Here is a 12,177-nt window from a genome sequence, read left to right on the forward strand (position 1 = left end):
TAAAATGTCAAAATCATATGCCAATTTCTCAATTGTTGAAATTCTCATTCTTGTGCTGGAACAATTCCAACTGCCGATTCTAAAGAATTTCTTTGACAGCCGCTCTGCTTTTGTCATTCTGCTACCTAAGCACAATCTTTTCCCACCTCTTTTGCCACGCCTGTTTTGGGGTTTTGGGGATCTGAATTTATGTCTCGTGCTATGCAGCTGATCCCCGAGGTGCACGCGAGACAGGTTTTTTTTGGTATCCATAGAAGGGTGTTCTATGTGGTGAGGGAAAAAATTCGGTCGCCCTGACAGAGCCTCTTATCAGGGAAGGGCAATGGATGTCCATCTGTGTGGAGTCCGTCAGCCTGGTGTCGCCCTAAGGCCAGACTGCATACAGTTAGTGACTGTTTAACCCAACAGCCATTCTTCCCATTGGTACTGTATGAAAGCCGTGGGATTGGGGATTTTGTCAGGTTGTCTCCTCTTAGCCAGTGGAAGGGTGCATCTGGGTGTTTTTGAGTAGCAGATTTTATTTTGCAGAAAAATACAGGCCCTCTCAATAATTTACTAATAATTCCAACATTAAACAATAACGCGATAACAAATTATTAATCAACTTCACAGAAAAATCACTTATCTTTGCTTTGACGCTTGTAGGCTGTCTTTCACATACTAGCCACAGTGGTTTTAACACTTGGCAGTTTCGGCCCCATACACAATTTCAAATACTGCCCACACACACCTCTGTCGTGATGGGTCCGCCAAGGGTTACATAACTACAACGGTCAAACTGCGCGCGCTCCAAGGAACGCGGAAGAAGAACATTCATTTCATATTTGAAATGTCACTTTCACGCTCCCTGCATTTTGGAGCCATTCCAGTCACGAACGAATTAATTTCCAGTCCGTAAAAGATGTATTAGAATTAAGGAATAGTGTGCGTGCGTAGTCACATATAGCAGCCCCCCTCCTCCCACTCACACACACTTACATGCACACAGAAAAAGATTGAGAGATTCACAGAAAGGTTCGTTGTACCTTTTTATTTATTTATTTTTATTGTGGTTAAAATCAGAAGAAAAACGAAAGCAAGAGTCCCAAACAACGAACTGAATATAAATCAAATCTGCTTTTAAAAAAATACATTCAAATGGGTTCCATCAAAGTAAATGAAAACACGCGTACAAATACAAACGTACGCACACGAAAAAATAATAGACACACATGTAGACATACGAACTCTCTCTCTCTCTTTTACACAGAGAGAGAGAGACACAGAGAGAGAGAGAGAGATCGATCCAATAATGAAAGAACGAGAACTTTCCGAACATTTGGAATACATGATATATTGATCTCTCTCTCTTTCTCTCTCTCATAGTTAACTAACTCTGCTGTCCAAACAAAACGTACGAAAACCCAAAAACTTTAAACTAAACGTGCTCATAGAAAAATGGCGTCCTTTATTTTCACAGAGGAATGCTGGGGGAAAGCAACACCAAAGAAATATTACAATAAATGAACAAAAACAAACAAACAAAAAATCAAATAACCGGTTACATAAAGTAAATTACTTGACAATAAACATGTATACAGCTCGCAAATATTACTGATCTTTTTCACAGGTGACTACAGAATCAACAAACCTCACGTCCAATCACAATGAATGAACAAAAACAAAAAAACATTCAAATAACCGGTTTTCTAAAGTAATCAATAAACATGTATACAACAACTCGTAAATACTATTGATCACTTTCACAGGTGACTACAGACTCAACAAACCTTACGTCCAATTTCAATGAATGAACAAAAACAAACAAAATCAAATAACCGGTTACATTAAGTAATCAATAAACATGTTTACAACAACTCGTAAATATTACTGATCACTTTCACAGGTGACTACAGACTCAACAAAGCTTACGTCCGGTTATCACTAAAGACTGATAAAACAGTCCACCAGTCAAGGAGCCAATAACCATTTCATACTTATTATCAAAACAATGACAAAAGAGCCATTAACACTTTCTTCGTTGTCCAACAGAAACGTAAAACCTTAATCAGACAATCCATGACGGTGGCAGCAACCCCAAGAGCGTTATCACACATTTGTATTGATCAACGATCCAAGAACACGGTGAACATTTCCCACTTCAGCAACCCACATGCAATATAAACGCATTTTAAGCGACCCATTAGTGCCATATGCGTTATTAGAATTTTTTTTTTTTAAATACAAAAGAGAACAGCACGGTGGTCGAGCCTTTTCATCAACTGCTGTTCAAATATGGAACTCTTTGCCTCACCACGTCCGTCACATCCCTCAAGACTTTCCTCTTCCAGCAGCACTTCCTCTAGACCCTCTCTCATGTACGAAGGTATGTAACACTGTATTGTGTGAGCGTCGAATGTATGTATAGATGATTGGGTGGATGCAAGCACGCACGCATGCATGCATATATGTATGTATGTATGTGTGTACGTTTGTATTGTACGTACGAATTTGTATACGCATATATATGTTTATTGTGCATGGTTTTGAGTTGAGGACTGAGTGTGTTTCGTATGCATGCCATAAGGAATGTCCAGTTATTATTATCATTATTACTACTACTACATGCCACAATGGCTGCCAACACCGTGTAATCTTCCAGGACCATAAACACACATCAATAAATCCGTCAGTGTCACGAACACTTGTCAAACGACTCAAGGATCCCGAACACATTCAAAAAGCATTCACACCCCACTGTCAACAGTCCACTGTTCAGAATGCTATTATGTCGCATCCTTGCGTTTGCGCGTGCATGCGTGCGTGTATGTAAGTGGTCGCAAACGTGTTCATACGCATAATAGTGCTTCCTTCTTTACACAAACACACGCGCGCGAGCGTGCACTACAAACACACTTGTCAAAGTCTTAACGGAGTGTATATGTGTAATCTGTGTGTGTGTGTGTGTGTGTGTGTGTGTGTTTCTGACGTCACGGGAGGGTATAGTACCGGACAGAGCCCCATAAACGGACAGAGACATTAACCGGCCCCCTCCCCTTCCCCTTCACTAGACCATGAGTGGCTTCTGGGTGTTAGTCATTCGGATGAGGCGATAAACCGAGGTCGCGTGTGCACCATGCACTCAGCGCACGTAAAAGAACACACGGCAACAATAAAAGTTGTCATTGACATAATTCTGTAGAAAAATCCACTCTGATAATAAAACAACTACTCCTGCAGACAAAAAATATGGGTGGCACTGTACACTTGTCGAAGCGCTATCCCCGAGAAGAGCAGACTGAATTTCCCACAGAGAATTATGTTGCGACAAAAAGTAAAGCAACACAATACAGTCATCCTTTACCGGGGAATCAGTCAGGAACTCCGCCTAGCCGGCCCACTTTCGACTTCTGAAGGAGGCGTCACTGCGTTCGGTCAAATCCATATATGCTAGGCAGCATCTGCTGGCAGATGGTTGACCAGCAGCATAACCCAACGTGCTTCATCAGGCCTCGAGTCCACACACACCCACACTGATAGGTATTATATAGGTATTCACACACACACACGCGCGCGCGCGCGCGCACGCACGCACACACACACACATATATATATATATATATATATATATATATATATATATCACACACGCGCGCACGCGCACGCACGCACACACACACACACACACACACATATATATATATATATATATATATATATATGTGTGTGTGTGTGTGTGTGTGTGTGTGAATACCTATATAATACCTATCAGAGTGGATTTCGTGCCAGAGGGTTCTTTTTCAGTGCACCATGTGCGTGCTGCACACGGGAAGGTCAGGCTGCTGTCAGGCTTCTGCCTAGCAGATGTGGTATAGCATTTATGGATTTGTTCGAACGCAGTGACGCCTCCCTGAGAAACTGAAACTGAAACTAACGCTCATCACCTGTTTGAAGAAACTCTCCCAGTACCGTGTCCCTTGGGATAGTTATCTACACCAATACCTCCCAGTACCGTGTCCCTTTGGACAGTTATCTACACCAATACCTCCAGTACCGTGTCCCTTTGGACAGTTATCTACACCAATACCTCCAGTACCGTGTCCCTTTGGACAGTTATCTACACCAATACCTCCAGTACCGTGTCCCTTTGGACAGTTATCTACACCAATACCTCCAGTACCAATACCTCCAGTACCGTGTCCCTTTGGACGCTTATCTACACCAATACCTCCAGTACCGTGTCCCTTTGGACAGTTATCTACACCAATACCTCCAGTACCGTGTCCCTTTGGACAGTTATCTACACCAGTACCTCCAGTACCGTGTCCCTTTGGACAGTTATCTACACCAACACCTCCCAGTACCGTGTCCCTTTGGACAGTTATCTACTCCAATACCTCCAGTACCAATACCTCCAGTACCGTGTCCCTTTGGACGCTTATCTACACCAATACCTCCAGTACCGTGTCCCTTTGGACAGTTATCTACACCAATACCTCCAGTACCGTGTCCCTTTGGACAGTTATCTACACCAATACCTCCCAGTACCGTGTCCCTTTGGACAGTTATCTACACCAATACCTCCCAGTACCGTGTCCCTTTGGACAGTTATCTACTCCAATACCTCCCAGTACCGTGTCCCTTTGGACAGTTATCTACACCAATACCTCCAGTGTCACCGAAAATAATCCCTCGGTACTGTGAGCACCCGTACCGCAAAGCAATCAGCTCAAGCCCAGGTCATACACGTACTTTCAACAATCGATTCCTGTGAGTGTCAACACATGTCAAGCAGCGCACCCCCAAGATGCTGGTCAGGAAACCCACCACTATGAACCGTCATCTGCAATTAATCACCAGCATTGTGAAAAATTCTACCAGTGTATTGGTAATCGCTTGTTAAAAAAAAAACCCAAAAACAAACAAACAAACAAGCAAAACAGCAAGAAACGCCACAAATAAATCGGTAGGAAAATACACAGAACAAAACCAACTGGCAGTGAAAATGTACATCAAATGATTAGTTTTTGGACTGGAATGAGCCGTGTACTTTGGTTAAACAATCCATCACAACAACACACCAGCAGTGTATCAACATCACTTGAAACAGACCACCAAGGCTGTCATAAACACCACGTGAAACAATCCATTATCATCATCAGTATCAGTATCAGTATCAGTAGCTCAAGGAGGCGTCACTGCGTTCGGACAAAATAAATCCATATTCGCTAAACCACATCTGCCGAGCAGATGCCTGACCAGCAGCGTAACCCAACGCGCTTAGTCAGGCCATGAGAAAAAAAAAGAAAAGAAAAGAAAATGAATAAAATTTCTTTTTTTAAAGTAAATGAATATATATATATAAAGGAGAAGTAAACGAATATTTTCTTTAAGAAGTAAATGAATAAAAATAAAAAGTGAAGATGATATTAGAAATAATGATAATGATAATAATAATAATGACAATAATAATAATAATAATAATAAATATCATAAAAACCGCTTGAAACAAACCACCAAGAGTGTCATAGACACTGCTTGAAGCAATTCCAATGGTGTCATGCACATTGCTTGGAACAATCCGCCAGTGACACAATCACCATTTGGAACAATCCTCCAGTGACACAATCACCGCTTGGAACAATCCTCCAGTGACACAATCACCGCTTGGAACAATCCGCCAGTGACACAATCACCGCTTGGAACAATCCGCCAGTGACACAATCACCGCTTGGAACAATCCACCAGTGACACAATCACCATTTGGAACAATCCGCCAGTGACACAATCACCGCTTGGAACAATCCGCCAGTGACACAATCACCGCTTGGAACAATCCTCCAGTGACACAATCACCGCTTGGAACAATCCACCAGTGACACAATCACCATTTGGAACAATCCGCCAGTGACACAATCACCGCTTGGAACAATCCGCCAGTGACACAATCACCGCTTGGAACAATCCGCCAGTGACACAATCACCGCTTGGAACAATCCGCCAGTGACACAATCACCATTTGAAACAATCCACCAGTGACACAATCACCGCTTGGAACAATCCGCCAGTGACACAATCACCATTTGAAACAATCCACCAGTGACACAATCACCGCTTGGAACAATCCACCAGTGAAACAATCACCGCTTGGAACAATCCGCCAGTGACACAATCACCGCTTGGAACAATCCGCCAGTGACACAATCACCATTTGAAACAATCCACCAGTGACACAATCACCGCTTGGAACAATCCGCCAGTGACACAATCACCGCTTGGAACAATCCACCAGTAGTGTAGTACACACAGCCTGAACCAGCCGCCATGGCGAAGTGGTTAGCGTTGCGGATCTACGGCTGGGTGGACACGGTTTCGATTCCCAGCGGAGGTGGTTTTTCATCCCATGGCCGGCTCCTACCCAGAATTAAGTGTGCTATGGCTTAAATTGGGAGACTGGGACCACACAGTCGAGTATCATCCACTTCATAGATGTCTTTGGTGTGTTGCTCAAATTTACTGGCCAACACTGCAAGTATCTCTTGGGCTTGGTTAACGCTCAGTATGACAGGAAGCGTAGAGTACAGCCTTGTCATGTAGTCCAAAACCTAAATGGACCTCCACAGCAACATCGTCATCATCACCATTCTACTCCATCGTCAATAATAAAAAATGTCCCAAAGCCTGTGGCCTTTCATGCCCTGCTCTCATAGTCATCTCAATTTCGATCCCCCTCCACTTCTGTGTTTGGGATGAGTCCTGCCAAGATGTTCGACAGATTCATGGGTGACAGTCGTTGGGGGGACGTGGTGACGGTCTCTACGCCGGAGTGGACGCTCACTCAGTGTCTGACTCCGCGACTAAGACATTATTGTCATCGGTAGGGGGCTTAGTAGGTGATGTCCTAAGTATGTTGAATCAGAAAAGGCACTACTGAACACCACCGAAGTGACTCAGCTACAGTGCAGGGTCTCTTCTGGTGTGTGGCCTCCAGGAGACCTAACATCGATAGAACCGTGTGAACTGACGGCGCTGAGAGGGCGACAAACGAAGCATGGTGTGGCTGTGTGTGGGAAATTCAGAATGAACAGCGCGGGAGGAATGCCAGCTAACGGCGGAGATCATGGGAGGGGAGGGGGATAAACAAAGCAATAAACATTGCTTGAAACCATCCACCAACAGTGTCACAAACACTGCTTGAAGCAATTCTCCAATAGTGTCAAAACACTGATCGAAACAAACATCCAATAGTATCATCAATACTGTTTCAAACAATACATCAGTTATAAACACTCCTTCAAACAATCCACCAGTGTCATAAACACTGCTTCAAACAATCCATCTGTGTCATGAGCACCGCATGAAACAATCTATCTGTGTCATAAACACCGCTTCAAACAATCCACCAGTGTCATAAACACTGCTTCAAACAATCCATCTGTGTCATGAACACTGCTTCAAACAATCCGTCTGTGTCATAAACACTGCTTCAAACAATCCATCTGTGTCATAAACACCGCTTCAAACAATTCATCAGTGTCATAAACACTGCTTCAAACAATCCATCTGTGTCATAAACACTGCTTCAAACAATCCACCAGTGTCATGAAAACTGCTTCAAACAATCCATCAGTGTCATAAACACTGCTACAAACAATCCATCTGTGTCATAAACACCGCTTCAAACAATCCATCTGTGTCATAAACACCGCTTCAAACAATCCACCAGTGTCATGGAAACTGCTTCAAACAATCCATCTGTGTCATAAACACTGCTTCAAACAATCCACCAGTGTCATGGAAACTGCTTCAAACAATCCATCTGTGTCATAAACACTGCTTCAAACAATCCATCTGTGTCATAAACACTGCATCAAAAAATTCGTCTGTGTCATAAACACTGCTTCAAACAATCCACCAGTGTCATGAACACTGCTTCAAACAATCCATCTGTGTCATAAACACTGATTCAAACAATCCATCTGTGTCATGAACACTGCTTCAAACAATCCGTCTGTGTCATAAACACTGCTTCAAACAATCCACCAGTGTCATAAACACTGCTTCAAACAATCCACCAGTGTCATAAACACTGCTTCAAACAATTCATCAGTATCATAAACACTGCTTCAAACAATTCATCTGTGTCATAAACACCGCTTCAAACAATCCACCAGTGTCATAAACACTGCTTCAAACAATCCATCAGTGTCATAAACACTGCTTCAAACAATCCACCAGTGTCATAAACACTGCTTCAAACAATCCACCAGTGTCATAAACACTGCTTCAAACAATTCATCAGTATCATAAACACTGCTTCAAACAATCCATCTGTGTCATAAACACCGCTTCAAACAATCCACCAGTGTCATAAACACTGCTTCAAACAATCCACCAGTGTCATAAACACTGCTTCAAACAATCCATCTGTGTCATAAACACCGCTTCAAACAATCCATCTGTGTCATAAACACTGCTTCAAACAATCCATCTGTGTCATAAACACTGCTTCAAACAATCCATCTGTGTCATAAACACCGCTTCAAACAATCCATCTGTGTCATGAACACTGCTTCAAACAATCCATCAGTGTCATGAACACTGCTTCAAACAATCCATCTGTGTCATAAACACTGCTTCAAACAATCCATCTGTGTCATAAACACTGCTTCAAACAATTCATCAGTGTCATAAACACTGCTTCAAACAATCCATCAGTGTCATGAACACCGCTTCAAACAATCCACCAGTGTCATAAACACTGCTTCAAACAATCCGTCTGTGTCATAAACACTGCTTCAAACAATCCATCTGTGTCATAAACACTGCTTCAAACAATTCATCAGTGTCATAAACACTGCTTCAAACAATCCATCTGTGTCATGAACACTGCTTCAAACAATTCATCAGTGTCATAAACACTGCTTCAAACAATCCATCTGTTTATAAACACTGCTTCAAACAATCCATCTGTGTCATGAACACTGCTTCAAACAATCCACCAGTGTCATAAACACTGCTTGCGACAATTCATCCAAGTCATAAACACTGCTTGAAAAAATCCACCAGTCATAAACTGCTTGAAAAAATCCACCTGCACATCACACATCGCTCTGGCAGTTCAATAGCATACCCCCTCTCACCCCACTTCCCCGCCCAACACACACACTCATTGGTTAATCAAACAATCTGCAAATGCCGTCGTATGTGTCATCATTTGTTATATAGGCACAAAAAGGAACATCATTCCATTGCTTCCATAAACACCCGTCAAGCAACGATCAGAGCGGTGACAACAATCCAACAATGCAAAAGTGTATAATCAGTAAAACGTATACCGTCAGCGCACTTTATATAGTTTGCCAATAGAGATTTAAAAAAACACAAAAAAAACAACACACACACACACACACACACACACACACACACACACACACAAGCGAAACAGCACAGGATAATTATCAGAGACACTCAGTAACGACCACCGGTTCATAACACACCCTGATCAACGACCAACCGGATCCGTAGATCCCAAACTAAATTATCACCATTATCATATTCACAGACAATTTTCAAGAACACTTGTGAGCAACGGTTGAGCACCTCGCCACTGATACAAACACATCTTGGATAATTTAAGCGCCCACGCGCGCACATTCTTACACACTGCACATACATTCCGTATCTTTACGTTTCCATGAAAAAAAAAAAAAGAAAAGGAAAACAACATTTAAACCAACATTACTGGGAATCGTGGAAATGCCAACATTTCGACACCACTGGATTACTACAGGTTTTCATCAACAGAAGCGGTTTCGCGACTTAAAACAAACAAGGGGGGGAAAAGCGTTTCAGAAAGTTCAGTTTAACACACACACACACACACACACACACACACTGGCAGGCATGACAGTGTAGATGTGTACATCAAACAGACACATTTCAACAAAACATCCACACAAATGAGACGATCAAATAAAGCCGAGCAAAACATCATGACACAATACTGAGACAGTAGCAAGTGGTCATGCTGCCTTTCAACTGCTGCACTACGGAAATCAAAACTACAATAAAAACAACAACAAATCATTAGACGAAGAAATCACAAAGCTGCACCACGATTTGCCTGCCTATCCGAAGGAGTTGCAGAAAAGAACACAAACGTGAACAAGACTGTTATTAGCCATGTCAGAAATGATTATTTTGGTAACAAGACCGTTAGGCCCTACAACAGTTGTACTGAACTAATGACTGTGCACAGACTGGGGTACACTGTTGTATGATTTTATATACACACTTCTCACTTGCATCACCATCATCATTATCATCATCATCACCATCACCATCATCATCAACATCACCATCTTCATTCTCATTCTCACCATCAACACGGGCAGCAATCACAACAACAAACAGAGGATTAAAGACCACACACATTTGGGCGCGCGCGCATACACACTCTCTTTCTCTCTTTAACTACTGCCCTTGTACAGTCAATAAAATTCCAGATAAAACCATTTGAGCTGCCTCCCCAAACGAATGCTGCACCATGACTTTCAACACACTGTACACAACGGGCTTTTGAGGTAAAATGTGTCAACAAGCTACAGCACAAAACAGTTCCTTCATGGCTGACAGGATTCCAGACACAGGGCTGTGTATCAGGAGCATGGTGAAATTGGCACGTCCAACACGTTGGGTCTATCACAGACATGGCGTCCTAGATTCCGTCTGCATGTTTGTTGCTATATGTTTATTTATTCATTTGTTTGTCGATTTGTATGTATGTATGTATATATATATATATATATATGTATATATATATATATATGTATGTATATATATATATATGTGTGTGTGTGTGTGTGTGTGTGTGTGTGTATGTGTGTGTATGGATGTATGTACGTACGTAGGTTAGGGAAGGGAAGGGCAGGGAAGGCCCAATCTGAGGTACAAAGACACCCTGAAGAGCAACCTCAGATGGAGCGGCATCCAGCCACGCGAGCTCGAAGCCTCTGCTGCAGACAGATCATTCTGCAGGTCCCTCACCTCCACAGCAACAGCTGCCTTTGAAGAGGACAGACGACTGCGTCTCGCCGCTGGATGGATGATGGGTTTCAAGTCTGGAGAAAAAAATCTGAAAGACTTTTCAGTTCGTTCTGAGGTCGAAGTTTTGTTTGCTTTTTTGTTGTTGTTGTTTTTCTTTTGCTTGTTTTTTTGCTTTGTTTTGTTTTGCTTTGTTTTGTTGTGTCAGGAATATTTCACCCATATTATGCAGGCAGTGTTACACATGGCGCTACGCCTGGAGACCAAAACCCATTGTGTGACGTTCCTGGCACTGTGCGGAACAAAACACCGAAAAAGCAAAACTGATGATCATGATTTGGACAAAACCTTCTACTTGAACAAAAAAAAAAAAAAAAAAAAGTCTAGGCCTTCAAGAATCACTTGTGATAAAAGCTTCGGGTTAAAAACAAACAAAACAAAAAAGGAAACAAAAACAAACAAAAAAACAAAACAAAAAAAACAAAAAAAAAGAAAGAAAGAAAGGCCTGAGCGCAGATTTGAACCAGGCATGTTCGGGTGGGAAGAAATTGTCTTACTCTAGGAAGGTCCGGCCGCTATGTAATGCTCTGTAACTATGGCTGACGGATCGTATTTTTATAATTTTTCACTTCGCCCTTGCAAGCGCAATACTGCATATATCGAGCTGAAAGATATATCAGAAAATAAAACCACCTTTGTTCGTTCCTGTTAGTGTTTCTTTTGTGTGTGTGTGTGTGTGTGTGTGTGTGTGTGTGTGTGCAAGACAGTGTGAGTGAAACTGATCGCCCAAAGTTTAGTATCCTTCGCTCTTCAAAACGCAGCGCGGTAAACAAGTTTGCCAACGTCTGCTTCTGGTCTGAGAGGGTTGGTGACAAAACTAGGTTACGGACATTGCTCCTTAAAAACCACTCGACTTATGAGACCTATCAAATAAAAGATCATGTTCTCTACTTTACGTGGGCTAAGTTTCCAATTGATATATTTTACTCGATTTATATAAAATAAAAATAAAAAAGGTGGCTCAAATTTTACCTATTTTTCTTGACGCTCTACTGCGCTTCCAGACAAAACAAATCTTCTAGTCAAACCCAACGTGGGGGGCGGGCTGGGTGGAAACCAACTTTACATTACTTATTTTAGTAAGTATTTGAA

This window comes from Babylonia areolata, chromosome 21 (genome assembly GCF_041734735.1).
Source record: "Babylonia areolata isolate BAREFJ2019XMU chromosome 21, ASM4173473v1, whole genome shotgun sequence".
Taxonomy (NCBI): Eukaryota; Metazoa; Mollusca; class Gastropoda; order Neogastropoda; family Buccinidae; genus Babylonia; species Babylonia areolata.